The following is a 27,655-nucleotide window of genomic DNA, read 5'->3' on the forward strand; positions in this document are numbered from 1 at the left end:
AGATCATGTCTATTAACTGCTTCTTTATGGTAATGTTGCTTCCTATGGAGACCACCATTTCCAGCACTCTCCTTACCTCATTCTCCATGGGAAACCAGCTCTACCTCTTTTTTCACTTTTCTCCTCTCCCAGAGGTGACTGCCTGAAGTATCGTCATCATCAATTAAGACAAAACCACCTTCCAATGCAAGGCAGTATGTCTCTCTCCGTGAGCCATTTTGGTCAGGAGTTTGGGGATGTTAAGGCCCATTCTCAATGAGTCTGATGAGGTATATAGCTTCACAAGAATAAAGGGGTCTCAGAGGAGACAAGAAAAAAAAACAAAACAAAACAGCCCTGGGTCTACAGCTGGACTGAAGGAACCCAGGACTCAATTTTCCATGTACTGCAAGCCATAAACCACTCTGCTCAAATTAAGTTCTTGGGACAGATTGACTCTAGAAAGTTCTTCCTTCAGGGTTTATGATGGTGACCTGTTAGATGCATGGACTGGTGACTGCTAGAGAAGGAAAGGGCAAAAGAAAGACAAAAGAAGAATGAAAAAATGTCCCCAAATATTTCCAATTACAGAATTTGAAAGTGCACAGTCAAAATCTGAGGCAGGATGCAAGTTCCAGTGAATTGGTAGCATTCAATACTCCAGCTGGTACTGTTGCAAGAAATCAGGAGACTGATGGGGGGTGTGGGGAGAGAAATTCTTCAGTAAAGCAAGTCTTGTTTATATTGCTAAGCAAGGCTAATCTCAACAACTCACTGTAGGTAAGGTACACTCACAAACCAAATAACTTTTCTACTGCATTTTGGTTCTGTAACTAATAAATTTTAAAAGGAAAGTAAAGAGGATGAGAAGATATCTGAAATTCTGAGATTAAAATTCCTTTAAATTGCCCAAGAGACGTTTACCTTGACAAAACTGAGATTGACTTTGAAAAGTTCTAGTCCAATTTAAAGAAGTGTTGTGTAGGCTTAAATTGCTTTCCACTGTTTTCTAAGACATTAAAAATTCAAATGGTGGTGGATGGCGTGGGGCGGCGGGGGAGGAGGGTCTGTTGGGAATTTCCAGGTGTTCTCCAACAACTTTCATAGCAACTGTAGGAAAGGCTTTCTGCTATATAGTACTACAACTGTTTTGCTTGAATTTTCAAATAAAGTTATTCTTTTTACAGCATTTATTTCAAGGCAGTATTTCACACCTGCACCTGTCTGCAGTGTTGCCCATATTCAATGATATTAATAATAACAACAGTGGCATTTGTTTAGTACTTATTATGTGCCAGGCACTGTACTAAGTGCTGAGGTGGATACAAGCAAAAAGGGTTTAACACAGTCCCTGTCCTGCATAAGGTTCACAGTCTTAATCCCCATTTTACAAATGAGGTACCTGAGGCACAGAGTAGTGAAGTGACTTCCCCAACACCACCCAGCAGACAAGTGGTGGAACAGAGATCAGAACCCAAGACCTTCCAACTCCCAGGCCCATTCTCTATCCACTATGCCATGCTGCTTTTCTACTTTTTTGCAAAGAGCTTGGCAATGACTGATTCTTGAGTAATAATACTGATGATGGCATTTGTTAAGCACTTACTATGTGCAAAGCACTGTTCTAAGTGTTGGGGGGGATACAAGGTGGATCAGGTTGTCCCACATGGGGCTCACAGTCTTAATCCCCATTTTACAGATAAGGTAACTGAGGCATAGAGAAGTGACTTGCCCAGAGTCACACAGCTGACAAGTGGTGGAACCAGGATTAGAACCCATGACCTCTGACTCCCAAGCCCGTGCCCTTTCCACTGAGCCACGCTGCTTCTCAAGGAGACAAGAAGATTGGAGTTAACATTCTACCACATTGTGAATGTCTCCCAAAACTGTCAAAGAATAAATATATGTAAAAACTCATACACATTTACTTTTAAGGTGAATGGAAAAAATTAAACTACACAACCTTGGAAGCTTTTCTTAACCAAATGAGGCAAGGAACAACGTTCCCTTTTTAAAGCTCTGTCTCATTCACTAAACAACAAACCATATTAAACAAGTGTTTTTTCCTCAACTATGCATGCCTGGTTAGGGCAGCCCCCAAAACCTAAAACATATTCCATGATTAGTTGGCAATGGTGTCAGAAATCTTTTCCAAACCGATTGGCAAATTGTTTTTGAATAGCATAAAATAGGTTTGCCAAGAAGATATACATCTGGAACACAATTCCTCTGCGGCTTTATCCTCAAAATTAGAAGACATGCTTTCAGAGTTCCATTTCCAACCATTGGTTTTATAGCAATACACTCAGTTCTGCCATAGCCCAGGCTTTTAATATGTGTTTTGGCTAGAAGTCGATTGGGGAATTTGGGAACATTCTTCCAACAACATAAGCCTGTTTGGCCTCAGCGTGCCACTTTATTCAAAGAACCGCTGTGTGAACACATGCACGCAGTGGCGGAAGGGTGGGAACTGCAGTAGGAGTTTTCCTGTACAGGAGCCGTCACAAGAACACAACTCTTGCTTTTCAGGAGCACTGAGTGCATTCAGTCCTTTTTGGCTCTTCCTAACCTACATGCTGAGTATCTGCCAGGTTGCTGCTGTATCCTGAGTGATTCTACAGAGTTGAAGCTGGTTTTGGAGCTTCTCCAAACCCCAGTGGGCCTAGCAATTACACTCTAACAGTTTTTTATGCAGATACACAGTAATGAATGAAAGGCAGCAGGCTCCTCACCCTAGGGCTTCAGGGAGCAGAAGGGGAATGGAGTGAGGCATGGAGAAGGAGAAAGGAGAGGATTGTGGGGAAATATATATTCTTTTTGAAAACCCTAGCACTTAGTATAATGCTTGGCACATATGGGGCTTACTAGGCATAGTAATGCCTAGTAAGCGCTTAACAAATACGATCATTATTATTTTAAAAATATGTATATTATATATATCTCAGATATATGTGTGTATATTTATAGATAGACATATAGATATACCCTGCCCTTAAGGAGAGCTAAATGACAGTATATCTTCTCAAATTTTCAGTAAAATTAGGATGCAGGAGTTAATATGTAATTGGGGGTATCTGGTTGTCTGATTTTATGGTATTTGTTAAGTGCATACTCTGTGCTAGGCACTGTACTAAGCGCTGAGATAGGTACAAGCTAATCAAGTTGGACATAGTCCATGTCCCACATCTAAATCCCTGTTTAACAGATTAGGTAACTGAGGCCCGGAGAAGTTTAAGTGACTTGCCCAAGGTCACACAGCAGACAAGTGGCAGAGCGAGAATCGGACCTCAGGCTCTTCTGACTTTCAGGCTTGAGCTAAATCCACTAGGCCATGCTGCTTCTCTGATGCAGGTAGAACTAAAGACTTACATTTAGGATTTGTTTTAACAACGTATAAAACACATTTACAGTTCATAACAAAAGCTGCTTCAGTCACACACTCACGAATACAAACACGCTTGTCCTGTTTCAAAGATGATATTACTGACAGTAAAATCCTATTCATCCCTCAAATGGGTTCAATCAATTAGTTAACCTGGCAGAGTTAGGATGAATTTGTACGTTGAACTAAACTTATGTTGGCATTTTCTAACCAAGATAGGCTTACCTTTTGGAAATTATATTTTTACTGGATTTGGGGGAGGTTAAACTACTTTAAAAGAAACTCTTCAAGGAAGTAGAATATAGGCTTAACTGGATACAACCTAAGTTCTCCAGTAGATGTTTTTGACCAGTGCAATTGATTCTGAGGGTCTATGCCTTTTCTACTTCAAATTAAATGCATGATCTTGTTGCTTTGACCTAATACATTTTATAATTGCATTCCCAGTGTTAAAAAAGATTTAAAATGGATCATTCTTTGCACAAAGAAAAATCTCAATGTTTTCATCTATTCTACTTCAACATTTTAGAGATTTATTATAATTTGTTGTGCCCTAGGGGTGAACCTCAGTCAGTATACCATTATCCGTCTGGCTTCTTTCCCAAAGTTTGAAAAACTAAACTTTGTTTACCAAATCTTGATTGATACTGTTTTTGTATTTTGTAATGTTGAAAAAATATTTTCATCATATGTAGTGATTTTTGATACATTTTCTTCCCTATCTGAATGTGATAATACTCTAAGATCATATTTTTTTTCTTCCTGAATCATCTCTTTTAACCCTGAAGGCTGTGAATGTAAAATAAGAATATTCAAAAGTTAATGTTACCAGAACATTTACTGAGTTGAATGCATATAGAAGAACCTATAATTACTGATATGGTTCATATAAATTCAATCTAATGCCATACACTTTAGAAGAACTACTTCACCACAGAGTTGATTCAAGTGGAGAACTCCTGCTGAGTGGAGTCTTAGATATCAAATACGGATTTTGAAGTCAGGAGGAAGAAACCCTTGAAAAACCTGTCAAGTGGCAGGAGTTTTCCATTTTTTGGTGCCTGTGACTCCTGACACAGAAAACGGTATCTGATTTTGGAATTAGACAATGCAAATCAAATCTGAAGTACTGTGCTTGACTATTTTTTTGTACAAGTTAAATTGCATCCTGGATGTCACCTTTCTTAGTCATTTTGCATTCTAAGACACATTTTCACAAAGAAAATGTTTTGTCATTATGGTGCCCATAGACCTAGTGCTGACAACTGGAGTTTGATAGATGATTTCTAGCCCAGATTCCTAAGGTAAATCAGTACCAAGAGCAATCTGAAACAGATAAGGTCACCTTTCTCCACACTCAGTCTACTCAGAGAAGTCTTTTCCTCCTTCCCTTCTTTCCCACATCCCCAGCTATCATATCACTGATGGTCAGCCCTTAGAACAGTGCTTGGCACATCATAAGAGCAGCGTGGCTCAGTGGAAAGAGCACAGGCTTGGGAGTTAGAGATCGTGGGTTCTAATCCCACCTCCAGCGCTTTCATTCATTCAATCGTATTTATTGAGCACTTAATGTGTGCAGAGCACAGTACTAAGCGCTTGGGAAGTACAAGTTGGCAACATATAGAGACGGTCCCTACCCAACAATGGGCTCAACAGTCTAGAAGAGGGAAGACAGACAACAAAACAAAATATGTGGACAGGTGTCGTCATCAGAATAAATAGAAGTAAAGCTGGATGCACATCATTAACAAAATAAATAGAATAGTAAATATGTACAAGTAAAATAAATAGAGCAATAAATCTGTACAAACATATATATAGGTGCTGTGGGGAGGGGAAGGAGGTAGGGTTGGGGGGATGGGGAGGAGGAGAGGAAAAAGGGGTCTCAGTCTGGGAAGACTTCCTGGAGGAGATGAGCTCTCAGTAGGGCTTTGAAGGGAGGAAGAGAGCTAGCTTGACAGATGTGCAGAGGGAGGGCATTTCAGGCCAGGGGGAGAATGTGGGCCGGGGGTCAATAGCGGGACAGGCATGAACGAGGCACGGTGAGGAGGTTAGCAGCAGAGGAGTGGAGGGTGTGGACTGGGCTGTAGAAGGAGAGAAAGGAGGTAAGGTAGGAGGGGGTGAGGTGATGGAGAGCCTTGAAGCCAAGAGTGAGGAGTTTTTGCTTGATACATAGGTTGACTGGTAGCCACTGGAGATTTTTGAGGAGGGGAGTAACATGCCCAGAGTGTTTCTGCACAGAGATGATCCAGGCAGCAGCGTGAAGTATAGGCTGAAGTGGGGAGAGACAGGAGGATGGGAGATCAGAGAGGAAGCTGATGCAGTAATCCAGTCGGGATAGGATGAGAGATTGAACCAGCAAGGTAGTGGTTTGGATGGAGAGGAAAGGGCGGATCTTGGCGATGTTGCGGAAGTGAGACAGTCAGGTTTTGGTGACGGATTGGATGTGAGGGGTGAACGAGAGAGCAGAGTCGAGAATGACACCAAGGTTGCGGGCTTGTGAGACGGGAATGATGGCAGTGCCATCTACAGTGATGGGAAAGTCAGGGAGAGGGCAGGGTTTGGGAGGGAAGATGACTTTGGGCAAGTCACAACTTCTCTGTGCCTCAGTTATCTCATCTGTGAAATGGAGATTAAGAATGTGAGCCCCACGTGGGACAACCTGATTACCTTGTATCTCCCCCAGCACTTGGAACAGTGCTTGGCACATAGTAAGCTCTTAATAAATGCCATCATTATGTGATTTAGTGGAAAGAGCACGGGCTTGGGAGACAGGGGTCATAGGTTCTAATTCTGGATCCACCACTTGCCAGCTGTGTGACTTTAGGCAAGTCCCTTCACTTCTCTGTGCCCTCAGTTACCTCATCTGTAAAACATGGATTAAGACTGTGAGCCCCACATGGGACAACCTGATAACCTTGTAACTATCCCAGCACTTAGAACGGTGCTTGGTACATAGTAAGCACTTAAATACCAAAATTATTATTATTATTATTTACTGAGCACTTAGTATGTGCAGAGCACTGTATTAAGCTCTTGGGAGAGTACAATACAACAGAGTTGGTGGATGTGTTCCCTGCCCACAGTGAGCATTGTGAAGATCTGGGTCACTCAGAAGTCATGATCCCATCAAGACGGTTTCAGATCTAAACTAGGTCAACCAGACTAGCAGTTGTCCAATATTGGAACAGCAGACTGAATGCAATCATTCACTCAGTTATTGGGGAGAGAGGTGTAAAGTGCTCTGGGGAGTAGTCCATGACAACCTAGCTCCACAGACAAGAGAGGGGCAAAGCATTGGCCCAGGGCAGTGAGTCAAGTCAGGTGGCCCTTTGCTTTCTGGAGTTTGTGTGGTTCAGGAAGGAGACAGAGTGGCCAAATCAATAGAGTGATAAGGAGTTTTTGAAGACTAAAGAATCAGCTTCCTCAGTGCTTACCCTGATTCTAGCCTCTCCCCTTTCCCATCATTTACTTCAATCTACTGCTTAGATCATCTTTCAAAAACATCATTCCACACACATCTCTCCATTCCTCAAAAACCTCTAATGTTTACTTATTAGTCTTTGCAAACAGAAACTCCTTAATCATTGGCTTTCTTCCTCTTACCTATCTACTCTTGTCCCATTAAACCTCTGCTTACACTCTCTGTTCCTTCCAAACTCATATTTTCCCTATGCCTTCCTTATTCCTGAATTTCCAACCCCTGGCTCATGCCCTTCCTCCATTCTAGAAATCCTTCCCGCTTCAAATCCAATAGAACACAGTTCTTCTGTCTTCAAAATCTTTCTGAAAACCTCTATACTCTAGGAGGCTTTTCCCCAGTTAATTTTTCTTCTCCTCAGTCACATCCTTGCAACTGACTTCAGTGCTTTTGGCTGGCATCGGCACTTCTTGCCCTCAACCTCATGTAGCACTTTTGTACACATCCATTTGTCTTTTAAGCACTTTTTCCTATCTGTAAATTGCTCTATGTCCCTAAGTGCCCATGTTTTGCATTATTTTTGTAACTTTAAAGCAGGGCAGGGTTATCACACAAGATCGTGTAAGAACTAATCTGGCAATAAGAAAAGCAATTCAGAAAAGGAAAAGAAACAAGAGGAGGAAGAAAGGAATGCAGAGGAAGAGAAAGGTAAGAGGACACTTGAGACTGCAATAGAAGCTGGGAAGTGTGGCATAAAATAAGCACTTAGTGAATTAACCCTCCCTTTCCCCTCACCCCTTCTCCTCTTCTTCCTCTGCCTAGTTTCACAGAAGCAATTCCCCATTCCTTACAAGAACCTGTATCTGTTAATTGTATTCTGACCCTTCTCCTCTTCCTACTCTAGTGCATTTGGTTCTCACTATAGTTATGTAGGTCAAAGGACAAAATTTCTGTATGTCCTTTTCTTTCTTCAAAATTTGGGATGGAGAATTTGTGCAGTAAAGGCAATTATGTAAACAAATATGACTTTATGTACCTTCCTCCCTCATTAGATTGAAAGGGGAGGAAGTTCCAAGCCAGAAGCAGGACAAGAGCAAGACAGATCAATGACAAGATAGGAGATCAAGATATAGGGAGTAGGTTGGTGTTAGAACAAAATGAATGTACTGGGTTGTAGTAGGAAATCAGTGTGGTGAGATAAAAGGGGGCAAAGTAAGCAAATGTTTTAAAGTCAATACCTTGGCCCTTCCAGCCACAGTTAAATTTCACCATCAGTGAGTATAAAGGTCACCTGCAACACTGTTACCGGACCACTAGACCACATGTTTTCAAACAAATAATAGTAATAATAATAATGGCATTTATTTAGTGCTTACTATGTGCAAAGCACTGTTCTAAGCACTGGGAAGGTTACAAGGTGATCAGGTTGTCCCACATGGGGCTCACAGTCTTCATCCCCATTTTACAGATGAGGTAACTGAGGCACAGAGAAGTTAAGTGACTTGCCCTAAGTCACACAGCTGACAAGTGGCGGAGTCGGGATTTGAACCCATGATCTCTGACTCCAAAGCCTGTGCTCTTTCCACTGAGCCATGCTGCTTTCCATGCTCAGCACAAAGTAAGTGCTCAATGAATACCACTGACTGACAAAAGAGACACCTGTTCTGGTGGAAAGGCTTGAGTATCAGAGGCTGATTCATGGATTCTCTAGGCTTTAAACTCGTTATGGGCAGGGAACATGACTGCTAATTCTGCTGTATTGTACTCTCTCAAGCACTCATCACAGTGTTCTGCACTTAGTAAGCGCTCAATACAACCACTGATTGATTGATTGGATTAGGCAATTGAACAGGATGGGTAGAATTCCTGGAGCTACAGCGGCTGCTCACCAAGCACCCCACTGAACACCTAGGCCAGACACAGGAATGAAGGTCCAATCAGGAAGACACAGAATGTCAGATGAATTGCCAATGGCCAAGAAAAGCCTGGCCAGCTACTGACAACATCTAAATGTTTGTTTATCTCCTTGACCAAGAAAACTCCTCAAAGCCTCTTCCAGAGTCCTATTCTATAAATATATGACTGCTCAATGACACCCTCAATCACACCAAATGCACAGAAGGTTGGGGTTGGGGGAGAGAAGGGGAGTTGTTCTAGGGTGACCATCCATTCTGTTGTAGTTGGTCTGCCCCACCTCAAGTACTGATTTGGCACTGAACCCCTCTATGTCCTGAATTTAACACTTACCCTTCTCCCCCCTTAGCTCCTACTGCCTGGTCCCGTGACCAAGAAAGCGACTTTTGTGTTGAGCGAGAACGGGGAACACAAAGTCTCTGGAGCAAGCTGGGAAGGGGGAAGAGGGGTCAGAGTTCCCACAGAAAAATGCACTAGGTTTGGGTGGACTTACATAAAATGTTCTCAGCATCATCACTGGGTTAAGCATCTCAAAAAGCAACATGGGTGTCTGTTGGTCCATTTTCCACAAATCTCAGGGACCACCTTAGGGGTAGAGGAAGAGAGAGGAAGTGATGAAGGAATAGTAAAATAAACCACAAACTTTAAAAAAAAACTCTGAAAAACTTTCAGGAAGAGCAAAGGCTCACTCACATCAGTAACATTTTACTGAGTAAATAACTTATGAATGTTAACATCTCACATAGAACCCAAGAGCATTAATCAAACATAGCATGAAGGTGAAGGAAGAAATATTGTGCATCTCTAGCTCACTTCATGAATTATGCTTTTCTGTAGAACTCCAATGGAGGATTTGAAAAAAAAAATTAACCAGCAACAGAATTGGAGCAAGGCTCATGGTCCAGCGCACCCCAAAATGCTAACTGTATAACAGCCTAAAACAAGTACATTTGTCAATTTTTGTCCTCAACTTCAATTTGAAAGGAAATTCTCCAAAGAACTGAGTGTAAAGTCAGAGTTCCTTGGTCATATATAGCCAAGTAGATTCAAAAACTACCTCTGACACCTCTTCAGGGAAATGTGATGGTTACCACATTTTCACTGACTTGCATAACAAGACTAACCTCCTGAAAGCCTAGTAGGTAGGAGTCCCAAAATTTCCATCCCTCCACTGCAGAGAAGTGGCAATATTTGCTCAGTGCCAGTACTAGTATTGAAACTCCCGGTCCCTCTTGTTGAATTCCACATTAAGATGCTAAAGCTTCTCTGAGTATTCAATGTCACTGTCAAATCTAATTAAAACTTGCAGCAACTTCAATTTACAAGTTTGGGATGAAAAAGAGTTTGGATTTTGCCTACCCTGATTGCCAAGAATCCCATTTCTCCCAAATTTTGCAGTGTCTCGGTGTGGAATTACTGAAGGTCCCATAGAAAAAGAAGTTGAATTTTCTAAAAGATATTGCCTGCTTTAGCAGATAAGGGATCTGGGATTTTGTTTTTGTCTGCTTTCTACTACAGGCACCAGCTACAGTAGGAAAACAGCCTTGTTTTCAAATTCACGGAGAAGAGTCCGAGTAGACGCAAGTACAGCACCTTCTTCTCTTTTCTGTCTCCATCCATCTCTGTTCATCTGTCCCTTTCCCTCTCAGTCACTCTCCATCTCTCTGACCCCCCCCGACCCCTCCCCTAGAAGCCCCATCCATCCCATCTGAGTAGTCAGCCCTGATCACCTTGTATCCCCCCAGAACTTAGAAAAATAATGATGACATTTATTAAGTGCTTACTATGTGCAAAGCACTGTTCTAAGCACTGGGGAGGTTACAGGGTGATCAGATTGTCCCACATGGGGCTCACAGTCTTAATCCCCATTTTACAGATGAGGTAACTGAGGCACAGAGAAGTTAAGTGACTTGCCCAAAGTCACACAGCTGACAATTGGCGGAGCCGGGGTTTGAACCCATGACCTCTGACTCCAAAGCCCATGCTCTTTTCCACTGAGCCACGCTGCTTCTCACCAGTGCACGTAGTAAGCGCTTAACAAATACCATTATTATTATTATTATCATCATCATCACCTTGCTTCTTTTTTGATCCTCTATTTTCCTAAGGGAGTTTCTCCCCAGTTAGATTGCAAGTAGACAGGCATCATGTCTACTAACTTCCGTGTATTTTCCCATGTACTTAGTATAGTGCTCTGCAGAGACTAAGCCTTCAAATATCATGCATTGACTGATGAAAAAAAAAATGGGCTGAAGTGGAGTTAAGCCAGTAAGTACAGTAAGCCAGGGGCCACAAGAGAGCCTCAACTTTAGTCAGTACACTTGTGTTAAAGGAATTTAGGCATCTCTTGAACCTCAAGTTCAGGAAGCTTCCTTGCAACACCTGCAACTTCTCAGAGTGACCACTTGAGAGACCAGAAGCTACTCATCTCTGGAGCTTGTTACATATTACTATATATGTATTATATACTTTATTGTTACATATGAATTTTAAGTAATTTATTTCTATTAATGGCTGTCTCAATGTCTGTCTGTAAGCTCACTGTGGGCAAGAACTCGGTCTGTTATATTGCACTCTCCCAAGTGCTTAGTACATTGTTCTATTCACAGTAAGCACTCAATAAATACATTTGATGTACATATCTATTCTATTTATTTTATTTTGTTAGTATGTTTGGTTTTGTCTCCCCCTTTTAGACTGTGAGCCCACTGTTGGGTAGGGACTGTCTCTATATGTTGCCAATTTGTACTTCCCAAGAGCTTAGTACAGTGCTCTGCACACAGTAAGCGCTCAATAAATACAATTGATGATGATGATGATGATAGTATTGGTTAAGTGCTTACTATGTGCCAAGCAAGATTCTAAGCACTAGGATAGTCACAAGGTTATCAGGCTGTCCCATGTGGGGCTCACAGTTTTCATGCCCATTTTATAGATGAGGTAATAGGCACAGAGAAGTTAAGTGACTTGCCCAAAATCACACCGCTGACAATTTGCAGAGCTGGGATTAGAATTTACAACCTCTGACTCCCAAACCCATACTCTTTCCACTAAGACACGCCGCTTTGTTGACTTACTTGATACTGTGAGTAATGAAATTCCCAGAAGAGAAAATTTCTCAGTTCCATTCTAAGCTCTCATCTCCCCAGCCTATTTTTCTTCTCTGCTGCATCATCCATGCACTTGAGTCCATAACCCCTCTAACATTATTCACCCCACTTCCCCAACACATGTACACATCTTTATACCTGGTTAATTTCTCCACCTGCAATTTATTTTAAACAGTGCCTCCCCCACATGAAGGTAGGGATCATGTCTTACTCTATTGTACTCTCCCAAGTGGTTAGTACAGTGGTCTGCATCCAGCAAGCACTCGATAAATACCAAAGATTGGTGAGCAGACATGAGGTAGCATTCTTTAAAGAACCACATTTGGAGGAATGAAGAGACCTAGGAACTGTGATGAAGTGGGAGCATAAAGTAAATTAGCATTTTGGAGGAAAGCCTGGGAGACACTAAAAGCAAAGAATATAAGCCCAGGGAAAAGAGATGCAAGCCACTGGGTCATCATCGAAGACTAAAGGTGGCTGAAGCGAGGCTCTTGAGATGAACTTCTCGATATCCAGGGATCATCCTGCTGCCCCACTGCCTAAGTCCTCTAATTTGGCCATGGATTATGCATTTTTTGAGGGGGAGAAATAGAACAGGGGGTGGAAGATCAGGAGTAGCATCTTAAATGAAGTCATGGGCCACAAACCACGATTCTGTATCCCATGATCAGGCTGGGGTGTTGAACACTGCTATCACTCTGGGTTGGATTGGGCCATGATACGGGAGGGATGGGAGAAGGCTTTCATGCCCCACAAAAAGTGAGTGGCATTAGTAGCATGAATGTACTCACCCCAGCCCCACAGTACTTGTATGCTACTATTTTCCCAATCCATAATCTATTTTAATAACTGTCTCCCCTTGTAAACTCCTTGTGGGCAGGGATTGCATCTACCAACTTGTGTATTATACTTTCCCCAGCACTTGGTACAATGCTCTGCACACAGTAAGTGCTCAATAAATACCACTGACTGATTGACTGTTACCCCAAAAGCTTTGTGTGAAGTACCATTGGGGCCCTGCTTGTCTGCTACCGGAGTTGTGAAATTTCAAGCTATATAAAGAAAACAGGGGAACAGAGGCAGCAGGAAAAAGTTTCTGGGAAGCTCAGGGCACAATTCAAATGAACCCAGTTAACTGCTCTTGAGACTGCCTGGGTGCTGTTCTGTGGGAAGGACAATTACTCAACTCCAAACAATTCCCTCAGAAAGGAACAGAATGCAGGACATGGCATGTTAGTGATGCCACCATTCCCCACCTGTTATAGTGTAGTTAATTATATTTATTGAGTGCTTACTGTATGCAGACCACTGTACTAAGTGCTTGAACGAGTACAACAATACAAGACACATACCCAGCCCACAGTGAGCTTACAGTCTACAGGGAGAGACAGGCATTAATGTAAATAAACTACAAATTATAAATACATTATTGTACTCTTTCAAGCATTTAGTACAGTGATCTGCACTATCCTTATCTTCCCTCCCAAACCCTGTCCTCCCCCTGACTTTCCCATCACTGTAGACAGCACCACCATCCTTCCTGTCTCACAAGCCCATAATCTTGGTGTTATCCTTGATTCCTCTCTCTTTCAGCCCACATATTCAATCCATTGGGCCATGATACGGGAGGGATGGGAGAAGGCTTTCACGCCCCACAAAAAGTGAGTGGCATTAGTAGCATGAATGTACTCACCCCAGCCCCACAGTACTTATATGCTACTATTTTCCCAATCCATAATCTATTTTAATAACTGTCCTCTCCTGTTTGTTCCACCTTCACCACTTCACAAAAGTCCATCCTTTCATCTCCATCCAAACTGCTACCACATTAATAGAATCACTTATCCTCTTCCGCCTTGATTACTCCATCAGCCTCCTGGCTGACCTCCCAGCCTCCTGTCTCTTCCCACTCCAAACCATACTTCATCCTGCTGCCCAGATCATTTTTCTACAAAAATGTTCAAGACATGGTTCCCTACTCCTCAAAAAACTCCAGTGGTTACCCATCCACCTCTGTATCAAACAAAAATTCCTCACCATTGGCTTTAAACCAATCACCTTGCCCCTTCTACCTCACCTCAATACTCTCCTACTACAACCCAGCCTGCACACTTTGCTTCTCTAATGCTAACCTTCTCATTGTACCTTGCTCTCATCTATCTCACCACTGACCCATGCCCCATGTTCTGCCTCTGATTCGGAACACCCTCTCTTCTCAAATCTGACAATTACTCTCCTCTCCTTCAAAGCCTCACTGAAGGCCCATCTCCTCCAAGAGATCTTCCCTAAGCTCCCCTTTCCTCTTCTCCCACTCCCTTCTGCGTCACCCTGACTGGCTCCCTTTATTCATCCCCACACCACAGCCTCACAAGACTTGTGTACGTATCTGTAACTTATTTGTCTGTCTCTCCCTCTAAGTTCATTGCGGGCAGGGAATGTGTCTGTTTATTGTTATATTGTAATATCCCAAGTACTTAGTACAGTGCTGTACACACAGTAAGTGCTCAATAAATACGACAATGAACACACACAGTAAGTGCTCAGCAAATGCAATTGACTGACTTACTGACTGGTCAACAGCAATGAAGAGAAGTGTAGTTGGGAAGTGTGGTGGGAAGAGGGAAGGAATGAAGGAAGAAGTGGGTATAGAGACATACTTGGAAGCCAAATGAAAAGAAATCCCAGGAGGAGAATCTGTCCTTAGAGAAATGTCTTGCCTTTTTTTAAAAAAATGGTATTTGTTAAGCACTTACTATGTGCCAGTCACTGTAGTAAGTGCTGGGTTAGGTATAAGCCAAACAGGATGAACACAGTCTGTGTCCCACATGGGGCTCACAGTATTAATCCCCATTTTACAGATGAGGTAATTGAGGCACAGAGAAGCAAAGTAACTTGCCTAAGATCACACAGCAGCCAAGTGCCAAGCACTTAGTACAGTGCTCTGCACACAGTAAGCGCTCAATAAATATGATTGAATGAATGAAGTGTTGGAGCTGGCATTAGAACCCAGGGCTTCTGGGTCAGGCCCATGCTCTCCCCACTAGGTCATGCTGCTTCTTGGGACTTTGCTCTGCCCGGCCCTTTGGGAAAATTAAAATGCCATTTACAACCCACAATTAATCAAATTTATTAAGTGGTTACTGTAAGCACTGCACTAAGTGTTTGGGAGAGTACAATATAACAATAAACAGACACATTCCCAGCCCACAACAAGCTCTCAGTCTAAAGATCTTGGTCATACCCAATTTTAGATTCAACATGGACCTGAAAGAAAAACAAAAAAGGAGGGGCATGAACAAGAGTTGCAGCCAATGAAAGAACAGGATAAAAACTGCAGAAGACAAAAACACCATGACATGAACAGAAAAAAAAAAAAGGTATACACTAACATCAAAAAAACTAGATAAAATGAATTAGGGAGAATAGAAGAACCCTAGAATAGATTATTAAAAACAGTTTAGTGTGAGGAATAAGAACCAATGGAATGGACTAATAATATAAATGTGATTTTCTTTGATAAAAACGACAGTAGGAGAAATAGACACTCAGCTTGTTCGCTTTGCACCAAACAGGTCTGTCTGACATGCACCTGTGCCACCTGAGAAGTAAACAAACTCTTGACAGACTAGCATTTTTTTTCGAGTTCTAAAGAAGCTAGTAGAAAAGAAAAAAAATATCAGTGCGGTTGTACAAAACACTGAAGAACTGCTAACTACCAACCAGCATATTGAACTTGAATCCCCAGAGAAGCTAATAAAGATGTTAACTACAGTAAGCAATATTGCAATTTACCCCATAATTTTATGAATGGACTAGGAGCAATAATCAGTGTGCAAAAATCAAATCACAACAACCTAATATGATGGGGTTTAAAATGATGAAATTAGCAAGTTGGGAAAGTAATGAAATACAATTTTTTTTTGGCATGTGAAGGCAATTGATGCACTTCAAAAATCTGTGTGATCCGGATGACATTCTTATGGGATAGGTATAAGATCTTGAAAATAATTTTAAAATCCCCGCTACAAACAAAAAAAATCCAATTTCTTCTCCAGAGTCACCATTGATGGAGTTCATTGTAGTCATAGGTTGCCCTTTTAGAAAAGCAGTGTGGCTTAGTGGAAAGAGCACAGGCTTGGGAGCCAGAGGTCATGAGCCCCAGCTTCACCACTTAGCTGTGTGACTTTGGGCAAGTCACTTCACTTCTCTGGGCCTCAGTTGCCTCATCTGTAAAATGAGGATTAAGACTGTGAGCCCCACATGGGACAACCGGATTACCTTGCATCTACCCCAGCACTTAGAACAGTGCTTGGCACATAATAACAGCTTAACAAATATTATCATTATTATAAGATCATGCTGCAGGTGAATATAATCAGTTCTACCAGAACATCTGTTTCAACTAGGAGTTTTGAAAAAACTAGATGGCAGAATAAGGGAAAGTTCTTTCAGTAACACCTGTCTGTCTGGATATCATGTTAACATGGTGCTGGAGGAAACTGTGGGGCATATGCACATGGCAAACATGGCATGAATACTAACTACAATGTCAATTTTCAGCAATATGGAGAATCAGGAACTCCTGTGTTAGATTGCATTGAGGTGTGCATACATACACACACACACACACACACACACACACACACACACTTCTAATTTGAACATATTTTAAGTCAAAGTGGACCACACATTTCCTCTCACATTAGTCTTTTCTCAAATGAGGGACTTACCATTTCCTCAAAACAGAGCACACAAATGGCTTATTCTCACTTGCACCTCAAGACCGCCAATGAAATTTCTGGGCTGTAGGTTTTCGGAAAGTGGCTTTTCCACCAACTAATAATCACAGAACTTATTAACCAGTTATGATCTTAGCTCTGAAGTGAGTACTAACTTATGAGATTGGACACAGTTCAAAATCTACCTTATTCCCATTTTACCAAAGAGGAAACTAAGACCTAGAAAGGTAAAGTGACTTGCCCAAAAGCCACCCAATAGACCAGTGATAAAATTGAGATTCAAATTCAAGTCAACTCCCAGTTCCATGCTTTCACTAGACCATAAGGCCTCCCCTCTCCTCTTCTCTTTCCTTTGGAACTCTTCTTCCTGTTTGAACACTTTCACAGTTTGCTAGTGAAAATAACCACCAGGAAAGTAAGCTAAGACACTAGTGAGAAGCAGCATGGTATAGTGGGTAAAGCATGGGCCTGGGAATCAGAATGCCATGGGTTCCAATCCTGGCTCCACCACTTCTCTGCTGTGTGACTTTGGGACTTCTCTGTACCTCAGTTCCCTCATCTGTAGATTGAGGATTGAGACTGTGAGCCCCATGTGGGACAGGGACTGTGTCCAACCCGATTTGCTTGTATCCACCCCAGCACTTAGTACAGTGCTTGGCACATAGTAAGCACTTAAAGTACCATCATTATTATTCTTAATTTAGAATTGCATTAATTTCCAATTCAAATTAAGCAAATAACATGACTCACACTTCACTGGATTTTCAAGAAGCAGGATGATATGGACAGAAGGGTGCAGAGCAGAAAATGAGGATCAGAAGCTCCTCTACTTCTGGGACTAAGAGCTGGGAGAGGCACCAGATCCCAGGAGTGATGATTCCACTAAGCTGTTAGGGCTCTTGTTTGGTTGAGCCGTGGCCAGTCCTAGCATAAATGAAGGCCTGCCTACAGTATGTCCCGTCCCCTCAGGCAATGGCTGACTTTGGAAACGGATTGATCCTGTGCATTGCAAAATATCCACTAAAGTGGGTTGAGGTAAGAAAAGAATCTGGATTGAGCAGTTGCAAACCTAGAAAATCTCCCTAAGAACAGGGTGGCACCACAGTTGCATTTGTTATTAACCTCCTCCAGGAGGCCTTCCCAGACTGAGCCCCTTCCTTCCTCTCCCCCTCGTCCCCCTCTCCATCCCCCCATCTTACCTCCTTCCCTTCCTCACAGCACCTGTATATATGTATATATGTTTGTACATATTTATTACTCTATTTATTTATATTTTACTTGTACATATCTATTCTATTTATTTTATTTTGTTAGCATGTTTGGTTTTGTTCTCTGTCTCCCCTTTTTAGACTGTGAGCCCACTGTTGGGTAGGGACTGTCTCTATATGTTGCCAACTAGTACTTCCCAAGTGCTTAAGTACAGTGCTCTGCACACAGTAAGCGCTGAATACGATTGATTGATTGTTAATATTATTAATAGTAATAATAGTATTTGTTTAGTTTTTACTATCTGCCCAGCATTGTACTTTGCACTGGGGTAGATACAATACAGACACAGACCTTGCCCCATCATGTTAATATTAAGAAATTTTTCAGGAGTGAAAGGACAGAAACTACAGGCCTTGGGGACAGAAGCAAACTGCAGGGGGTGGCCAAAATGGAGAACCCCAGGGAAACCTTGAAGATGAAGTGAAAGGCTCCAGACTCCATCCAGAAGTTGAGGTTTTCCAGCCTGTTTACACCTTCACCCCTCTGCATATCAGTCAATGGTATGGAGAGACAGCATGGCTTAGTGGAAAGAGCATGGACTTGGGAATCAGAGGACATAGGTTCTAATCCCTGCTCCACCACTTGTCTGCTATGTGACCTTGGGCAAGTCACTGAATTTATCTGTGCCTCAGTGACCTCATCTGTAAAATTAAGAATAAGACTGTGAGCCCCATGCGGGACAACCTGATTACCTTGTATCTACCCCAGCACTTAGAACAGTGCAAGGCACATAGTAAGTGCTTAACAAATACCATCATCATCATTTAATAGTGCTTACTATATGCAGAGCACTGTACTAAGTACTAGGGAGAGTACAGTACAAGAAAATGAGCGGGCAAATTCCCAGCCCATAATGAGCGTACAGTCTAGAGGGACTCTCTCTTCCCCAACTGTTTGTCATTGCTTTAAAAAAATAATAATAATAAGGTTGGTTAATATTTTTCCCTTTTGCCTTCTTTTCCAGGAGTAACATATTGAATATATTGTTTATAAATTGGCAAACTGGAAGGTGTCTCATGTGGTTTGGGATTGCTGAAAAATTGTCCAGCTGTTGGCAAACTTTATAAGCTACAGGCAACATTTTTAATGTGCTTTATGACTATTTAATTCACATATTTGAATTGAAAAGCCTTCAGAAGGAATTTTTATCTCATTGTTAAAGGAAACCAATACATTCAAGTTCCTGGCAAAAAAAACATTCTGTAATGGGACACTAGCATAAAATAATTAGACCTTGGACTCCCTTAACCTGTCCCTCCATGGAATGCAGCACATTTCTAAATAAAGAGGTTCTTGAGAAGCATTTAAAATGCAAGTCATTCATCCAGTCTTAAACATGACATACAGAGTTTCTTAAATACTAAAAGTTTAGGTTTTGTTTAGTCCTGCAGTAATGGTATTTTAGGAGTTCTTTATACACTGCCAAACTCTGCAAACATCTTGAAGAGCATTCCAGACATTACCTCATTAATCACCACAACATCTGGGAGGAGGATGGGAAACAGCTGTATTAAATGCCACCCTGCTTTTAAATCAGTGAAGAAACTCATTCGACCCAAAATAACAGTCCAGGTCTAATATACTTTGTTAATTGCAATAAGAAGCAGTTCATCGATGCTGTTTTATTTTCATTAAAACATGAGCATCCTAAATGTGTGTCCTTTAAATCCCAAGAGGATATTGAGATGTGTTGGCCAAAATCCAGTTTTTTTCATTATTTTCTGTTCATAATCACTGATAATTTCTACCTGTTTTCCTTTGCTCTTTGCCAATAAGTGTGACATTTGATTGCAGTACTGCTAAGAGGTGGTACTTCCACTTGTATATTACGTTCACACAACGATTCAGACCAAAACCCTAAGGCTGTTCTTGATGGTAAGTCCCTCTCAGGTTTTATCTGAATGTGTACCAGGGACATTGAGCTAACACACCCTAGGACTTTCCTCAGTGATTCATCAGGCCAAGATTTGTGCAAATCAAGGAACCCAGCCTTTTCCTCAGCTTTTCCTGGCTTGCACCACAAAATTACAAGAATTCACAACCACCATCTATAGACATAATAATAAATCATAATGATGACTGTATTTGATATACACTTATTATGTGCCAAATACTGTATTAAGTGCTGGGGTATGTACAAGTAAATCAGGTCTCTACTTCATTTTGCCTCAGTTACCTCATCTGTAAAATGGGAATTAAATCCTCCTCCCTCTGACTTAGATTATAAGCCTCATGAGCAACAAGGACTTTGTCCAACTTGATTATCCTGTATCTATCCCAGTACTTAATACAGTGCCAGACCCACAGTCAGCACTTAAGAAGTACCATTAAAAAAAGACCAGTCCCTGGCCCACATGGGGCTCACAGTCTAATTAGGAGGGAGAACAGGTATTGAATCCCCATTTTACTGATGAGGAAACAGACAAGAAGTGACTTGCCTAAGGTCACACAGACAAAGAATTACCCCAATATACGACTGGAAACAGCTGTTATTCACTCTAGCCCAGGCTTTAGGCTGAAACACAGCTGCCTTACCAAAAAAAACATCTCTCCATCTCTCTCTCCAGTTTTAAAGAAAGATGAGCATATCCAGAGCACAGTACAAAAGCACATCTTTTTTAAAAAAAAATGGAATCAAGCATTGCTTTGAGAATTAGGAATAAAAATATAATATAGTTTGCTAATGATGATGACTGACTGACTGAGTCCCGAGGCTTCAGGTCCAAGAATCTGTGCGAAGGAATGAATTCCAGTGTTAATGGTTTGTGCAGTGCTTCTCACCTGCTCTCATCCTTGTGAGTCATGTTCCTGCTACAACACAGAATTAAATGAGCACAGATGCAGCCCATTGAGGTGTGTACATAAAAAGTTTTATTTGCAGGATCCATTTATAGCTGAAGTGACTGCAGCCTAGATGTTTGTCATCATCTAATACTAAATTGGAAGCAGAGTCGCCTACTGGAAAGACTGTGGCCTGGGAATCAGAGAATCTGGATACTAATCCCAGTTCTGCCACTTGCCTCTTGTGTGACTGAGCAAGACGCTTAACTTTCCTAAGCCTCAGTTTCCTCTTCTGTAAAAAGAGGATTCATTACCCATTTTCCCACCTACTTAGGCTATGAGCTCCACGAGACAGGAATTATGTCCAAATCAATTAACAACTACCCCAATGCTTAGTACTTAGAATCACTTCTAAGTAGCAAGATAATTCCATAAAACTTTCTCAGCCTATCTAGTTCTGAAGTAGGCCAATTCTCTAGTGAAAACTTTAGTAGAATATCAGCTTAGTGATGCCACTTTGTCAAGCAATTCTGTCTAGGATCCCTGGGCCCTCTTGTTTCCAGTTGGCCCAATACTCAGACTTCCTAACAGCTATATGTATCTCTTTTTCTAGTCCAATATATTTGAGTGCTTACTGTGAGCGGAGTACTGTACTCAGCGCTTGAGAGAGTGTAACACAATAATAAACAGACACTCCCGGCTCACAACGAGCTTGACCTCGTAAGGGCCTGAGAATCATGATACCTAGTCCAATCTGCAATGCCAACCAGGTAGAAGAGGTCCCTCTGGTATCTGCAAAACCACTTTGAAGCAACCAGTTTTTGGGAAGCCTATAAAACTGCAATTAGAACTGCCAATGAAAAATAACCTATCTGGTTCTCACAACGAACTCCAGTTGGTGAAAACCTTTTAGTGGCTCAAAAAAAAAAAACCCACAAAAAACCTAATCTACTACCTCAAAAGATGTTTACATAAAACAAATTCTCGAACAAACACTTACCTCTAGGAGTGTTTAAAGGCTGAAACGCAGAGAATAAATGCAGGCTAAGTCAATAATAATCTCCAGCTGTTTTCCATAAACAATAGAAACCAGAAATGCCCTAACTTAGAGGCTTTTCTTAACAATTATATCCTGCCAGCACAGCAACGACCCTTCAATTTCAGCATGGCCAGGAAAGCCTCAGCACAGATCAGAAACCTGAATAGAGGAGGCGCAGGAGGGGGCACTGAGACAAAGGGGAAAGGCAGCATTCACCTGCCTCTGTCAACACCTCTGTATCCATCTCCCTCAGCATGATTTCATGAAAACCACCGGAAATTTGACCAAGGTGGTTCCCCCAGGTCTGCCACCCACCTCTTCTGCCCAATCACAGTAGTGACACTGGCAAAAGTGTTCTTGGCTCTCACATGGATCCAAAACTGAAGCTACAGTGGAAATTTCAAGCCAGCCAGCCCAGGCCATTTGGCCTGGGACTACCACCACCTTACAATCCTCTAGATTGTAAGATTCTTGAGAGCAGAGATGTGTCTACCAACTCGGCTGTAGTGTATTTAGCAGAGCTCTGCACATCATTAGTTACAACTGATTGATCTTGGGAGAAGTGGCTGGGACGGAATCACTACCTAAAAATGGGACTTCTGGTTACTTTTTATGGTATTGGCTATGTGCTTACTATGTGTTAAGCATTATTCTAAGCTCTGGGGTAGGTACAAGTTAATTATGTCAGACAGTCCCCGTCCTGCATGGGACTCACAGCGTAAGTAGGAGGGAGAACAGGTTTTTATTCCCCATTTTCAGTTGAGCAAACTGAAGCACAAAGAAGTTTAAATGACTTGCCCCAAGGTCACACAGCAAGCAATTGACAGAGCCAGGATTAGAACACAGGTCCTCTGATTTCTGGGCCCATGCTCTTTCCACTAGGCCATGTTGCTTCCCAATCAATTTAAGGTAGGACCAGATGGAGCAATTGGACTGTGTGATACTTTGAAATATTAGTAGGCTCTACATTTCTCCTTGGGTAGCAGTTTTTATTTTTTATATGGTATTTATTTGTTAAGCACCAACTATGTGCCAGACACTGTACTAAGTGCTGGGGTAAATACAAGCTAATCAGGTTGGATGCAGTCCACGTCCCATATGGGGCCCAAAGTCTTAGAAGCAGCGTGGCTCAGTGGAAAGAGCCCGGGCTTGGGAATCAGAGTTCATGGGTTCAAATCCCGGCTCCGCCAATTGTCAGCTGTGTGACCTTAGGCAAGTCACTTAGCTTCTCTGTGCCTCAGTTACCTCATCTGTAAAATGGGGATTAAGACTGTGAGTCCCACGTGGGACAACCTGATCACCTTGTACCCTCCCCAGCACTTAGAACAGTGCTTTGCACATAGTACGCACTTAACAAATGTCATTATTATTATTATTATTAATCACCAATTTCACAGATGAGGTTACTGACACACTAAGAAATTCAGTGACTTGCCCAAGGTCACACAGCAGATGAGTGTCAGAGCTGGTATTAGAATCGAGGTTCTTCTGACTCCCAGGTCCATGCTCTAGCCACCAAGCCACTTTGCTTTTTAAATTTTTCTTAAAACTCCGGCAAATTGAGTTTGAAGAGAAAGAAATATGGTGATCAAATTTTTTCAACATTATGTCATTTCATCCTAATTTGACTTCCCCAGGACTGTTGATTCAATTTTCCCTTTGAAGGCATCTCTCACTCCCTCAAGAGTTGTCATAGGTTACACCAGACAATTAGAATTCACAGAAATACAGCCCCTCAGTTCCTCACACGCTTTGACAGGAGTGACCCGTCTGGACTACTGCACCAGCCTTCTCTCTGATCTCCCATCCTCGTGTCTCTGTCCACTTCAATCCATACTTCATGCTGCTGCCCGGATTATCTTTGTCCAGAAACGCTCTGGACATATCACTCCCCTCCTCAAAAACCTCCAATGGCTACCGATCAATCTGCGCATCAGGCAGAAACTCCTCACCCTGGGCTTCAAGGCTGTCCATCACCTCGCCCCCTCCTACCTCACCTCCCTTCTCTCCTTCTACAGCCCACCCCACACCCTCCGCTCCTCTGCCGCTAATCTCACCGTACCTCGTTCTCGCCTGTCCCACCATCGACCCCCCGCCCACGTCATCCCCCTGGCCTGGAATGCCCTCCCTCTGCCCATCCACCAAGCTAGCTCTCTTCCTCCCTTCAAGGCCCTGCTGAGAGCTCACCTCCTCCAGGAGGCCTTCCCAGACTGAGCCCCTTCCTTCCTCTCCCCCTCGTCCCCCTCTCCATCCCCCCATCTTACCTCCTTCCCTTCCCCACAGCACCTGTATATATGTATATATGTTTGTACATATTTATTACTCTATTTATTTATTTTATTTGTACATATCTATTCTATTTATTTTATTTTGTTAGTATGTTTGGTTTTGTTCTCTATCTCCCCCTTTTAGACTGTGAGCCCACTGTTGGGTAGGGACTGTCTCTATATGTTACCAATTTGTACTTCCCAAGCGCTTAGTACAATGCTCTGTACATAGTAAGTGCTCAATAAATACGATTGATGGTGATGATGTTGCCAGTTTGTACTTCCCAAGCACTTAGTACAGTGCTCTGCACATAGTAAGCGCTCAATAAATACAATTGATGATGATGATGATGATGACCCCACTACCCTGAGGGTTCTTCCTGACACTCAGCTTGGGTTCCACCCATTCATTCAATTGTATTTATAGAGTGCTTACTATGTGCAAAGCACTGTACTAAGCACTTGGGAGAGTACAATCAATCGTATTTATTGAGCACTTACTGTGTGCAGAGCACTGTACTAAGTGCTTGGGAAGTACAAGTTGGCAACATAGAGAGACAGTCCCTACCCAACAGAGGGCTCACAGTCTAAAAGGGGGAGACAGAGAACAAAACCAAACATACTAACAAAATAAAATAAATAGAATAGATATGTACAAGTAAAATAAATAGAGTAATAAATATGTACAAACATATATCCATATATACAGGTGCTGTGGGGAAGGGAAGGAGGTAAGATGTGGGGGATGGAGAGGGGGACGAGGGGCCCAGTAAGCGAGTACAACAACAAATAAATTCATTCCTGCCCACAACAAGCTCACGGTCTAGAGGGGGAGACAAACATTAATATAAATAAATAAATATATAAATAACAGATATAAACATATGTGCTGTGGGGATGGGAAGGGAGGATGAATGAAGGACCAAGTGAGAGCAGTACAGAAGGGAGTGGGAGAAGAGAAGAGGAGGGCTTAGTCAGGGAAGGCTTCTTGGAGATGTGCCTTCAATAAGGCTTTAAAGTAGGGGAGAGCAATTATCTGTCTGATATGAGGAGGGAAGCTGTTCCAGGCCAGAAGTAGGACGTGGGCGAGAGGTCAGCAGCAAGACAGATGAAATCTAGGTACAGTGAGAAGGTTAGCAGAATCCAAGCACATTGATTGGTGCCAGGAGTTCTGTTTCCACTTGCAAACACGAAATAAGGATGGTCCACTGGATTAATCAACTGAGTTTTTGCAGAATCGTGAAGTCGTCCTCCCCAGTTCCTCAGGGCCACATCCCAAATAGTTAACATGACCGCCAAGTGGACATCCGGGATTCAAGCCATCTTAGGGTTGATGATGGTCTAAGGTGGCAACTCACCAACCTGGAAGCTACCATACTATTTTTTAAAAAAATGGTATTTGCCAAGTGTTTACAATTTGCCAGGCACTCTGCTAAGTGCTGGAGTAGATACGAGCTAATCAGGTTGGACATAGTACATACATAGTGGTGCTATAGCACTTGGAGCCAGTGGAGTTTCTCTCAAAGCCTCCTCAGCCCACAGCCCTCCAACTCGATTGTCCAGGAACCTCAGCAAGAGGATGAGTTAGGCACAACAGTGAGTGTTTTTCGAAGCCAGGTCAAACAATTACTGCAAATGAGTGCTCAATCTGATCACTCAGTGGCAGGAAAAAACATCCCTGTCCACTGTTAAAGATACAATATAAGCACTATTCCCAGGTGCTTCATCTATCATTGAGGATCATGTTCCTGAGGCTGCCTCCACCTTCTTAACAAATGGGCAGGAAACATGTCTGCTAAATCGGTTGTACTATACTCTTCCAAACATTTAGCACAGTGCTGTGCACACAGTAAACGCTCAATAAATACAATTGATTCATTACCGAACATTTTTTGGTCTAGCTTGCAGCCACCACTTAAAACAGAGGTTTTGGGGTCATCTCTTTCTCTTGCATCGACTGTACCTCCCCACCTTCCTCACATACTTCCCCCAACAAAGTCTTAGTGGAGCAGGATGAGTAGAGGGAAAGAAAAATGATGCTGACATGCAGTTTTCAGCTGAGGCTTAGTCAACCAATGATGTTTATTGAAAACTGTACTAAGCACTTGGGAGAGTATCATTAAGTAGACCCCTCCCCTTATTCCAGGCTAAAAGAAATGGAAAGCATCATCCAAGACCTTTGGTGTACCACGGGTCCTGTTCTTTTGTATTCTTCATCACGCAGAGAGCAAGCACCCTCCCAAACATTGGAGCACACCCCAGAATTGCATGGCAAGAGCAAAGGTGGATGATTTTCCTAATGTACATGGACAGTAGGTCTACTTGGTATTACAGTTGGGGAGATCTGTTTTAGACAATCTTGCTTGGTGGATATCTGCATAAACCTGGGCCATGAACTTTACTTCAACCCAGGCCTTTCTTGCCACACAAAAGTCAGAGAACAAAGGAAAAAAAAAGACAACATATGGAGCATCTGAAAGGTTTTTGTTCATTAGATACTGTGTGCCAAGTAAAGACTATGAGCAGTAATAGGATGATCTAAGACAACCTAGGTTGTTGAAATGTACATCGATGAAGTGAAACGTTTTGCGGGGAGGGGCATCCCAGGAAGCCCCGAAAGCAGGTATTAGTAAACTGGCATACAAATGAGGTTTCCATGCTGAAAAGAGTACAGAGGAAAGGAGAAAGGAAGTTCTTTAAAAAAAAAAAAAAAAAAAAAAAACAAAAAACAAAGAACAGCAACACATTTGGAATCGGGCTGGCTACAGGTGACATTTATAGATATCAATTGAGCATGGATCATGCCACCAGGAAGTGCCAAGAGAGGCTCTAAGATTTTGCTCAGAGACTGTAGTTGCTTGGTACAGTAAAAACTTTGAACAGTGCTTTGCAAACAGTACACACTTCAGTATTTTTACCACTACCACTACTAGGTGGGGTCACATTCAGTTAATAACCAATAACCAAGATTAGTGCAAAGCAAAACCAGAGCAAGAAGGGCTCAACAGATGCAAAGTCCAAGTTTAGCGTTTAGTGGAGAAAGGAGAAATTATCCCATTTGTTAGTTTTCCAGGAGAAAAGCAGTGTGTGGTCACTCAACACCACAGTTAACCCAGTAGATTTCACAAACTTAATAATGTACTCTATAACTTTACTCCCGATAGGTTTCACAAACAAACAATAATGTACTCTTTAAACTTTACTTATTAAGTGAAGAGAAATTGGCTTTTAAGAGTCAGGGTGGTAGCTTCATAACTGCATAATCCAGTGATTGGTATTTCATAGCTAGTTAAGAGGAGTAAAATCATAATGGCATTTTGGAGTCAGTACCTTAGTGGCCAGCTTTTTCTTATTTCCTTTTTCTTGCCAGGATGAATGCTGAAACTGGCAGGAAATGAATACTAAGCATTTGAAATACCATCTGCTAAATGGACACTGAGGTTTGCATAATAAACCAGAAGCCCAACCTTTGTTTTCCCCTCTTCATAATGACTACCAAAGCGGATAGTATTCTCATTTTGCTGCTATCATTACGATCTACTGTTGAGGAGGGAGAAATTTGGAAGATATCTGCTTTGGTAGTGGAAATAAGGATCTTCCATCCCCACTCAGAGACTGAACAAAGCATCCAGCTGCTCCCACATTTTAGCCATCCCCCACTTCTATCGAAGTTCTCCCCATAACAGATTCCTCACCACCATGGACACAATGATAATAATAATTATGATATTTGTTAAGCACTTACTATGTTTCA

General features: G+C 42.1%; 1 protein-coding gene across 2 annotated transcripts in view; it reads right to left on the bottom strand.

The window, feature by feature from the left end:
* The window catches only part of CSGALNACT1 (chondroitin sulfate N-acetylgalactosaminyltransferase 1), a 305,040-nt gene that overhangs the window by 181,902 nt on the left and 95,483 nt on the right, over positions 1–27,655 (bottom strand). For both annotated transcript variants that reach the window (XM_038747508.1, XM_038747509.1), the window contains exon 2: positions 9,190–9,281. The gene's annotated coding sequence lies outside the window, so the exon portion shown is untranslated. The remainder of the gene's footprint in view (positions 1–9,189; positions 9,282–27,655) is intronic.

Source organism: Tachyglossus aculeatus, chromosome 5, assembly GCF_015852505.1.
Source record: "Tachyglossus aculeatus isolate mTacAcu1 chromosome 5, mTacAcu1.pri, whole genome shotgun sequence".
NCBI classification, from domain to species: Eukaryota; Metazoa; Chordata; class Mammalia; order Monotremata; family Tachyglossidae; genus Tachyglossus; species Tachyglossus aculeatus.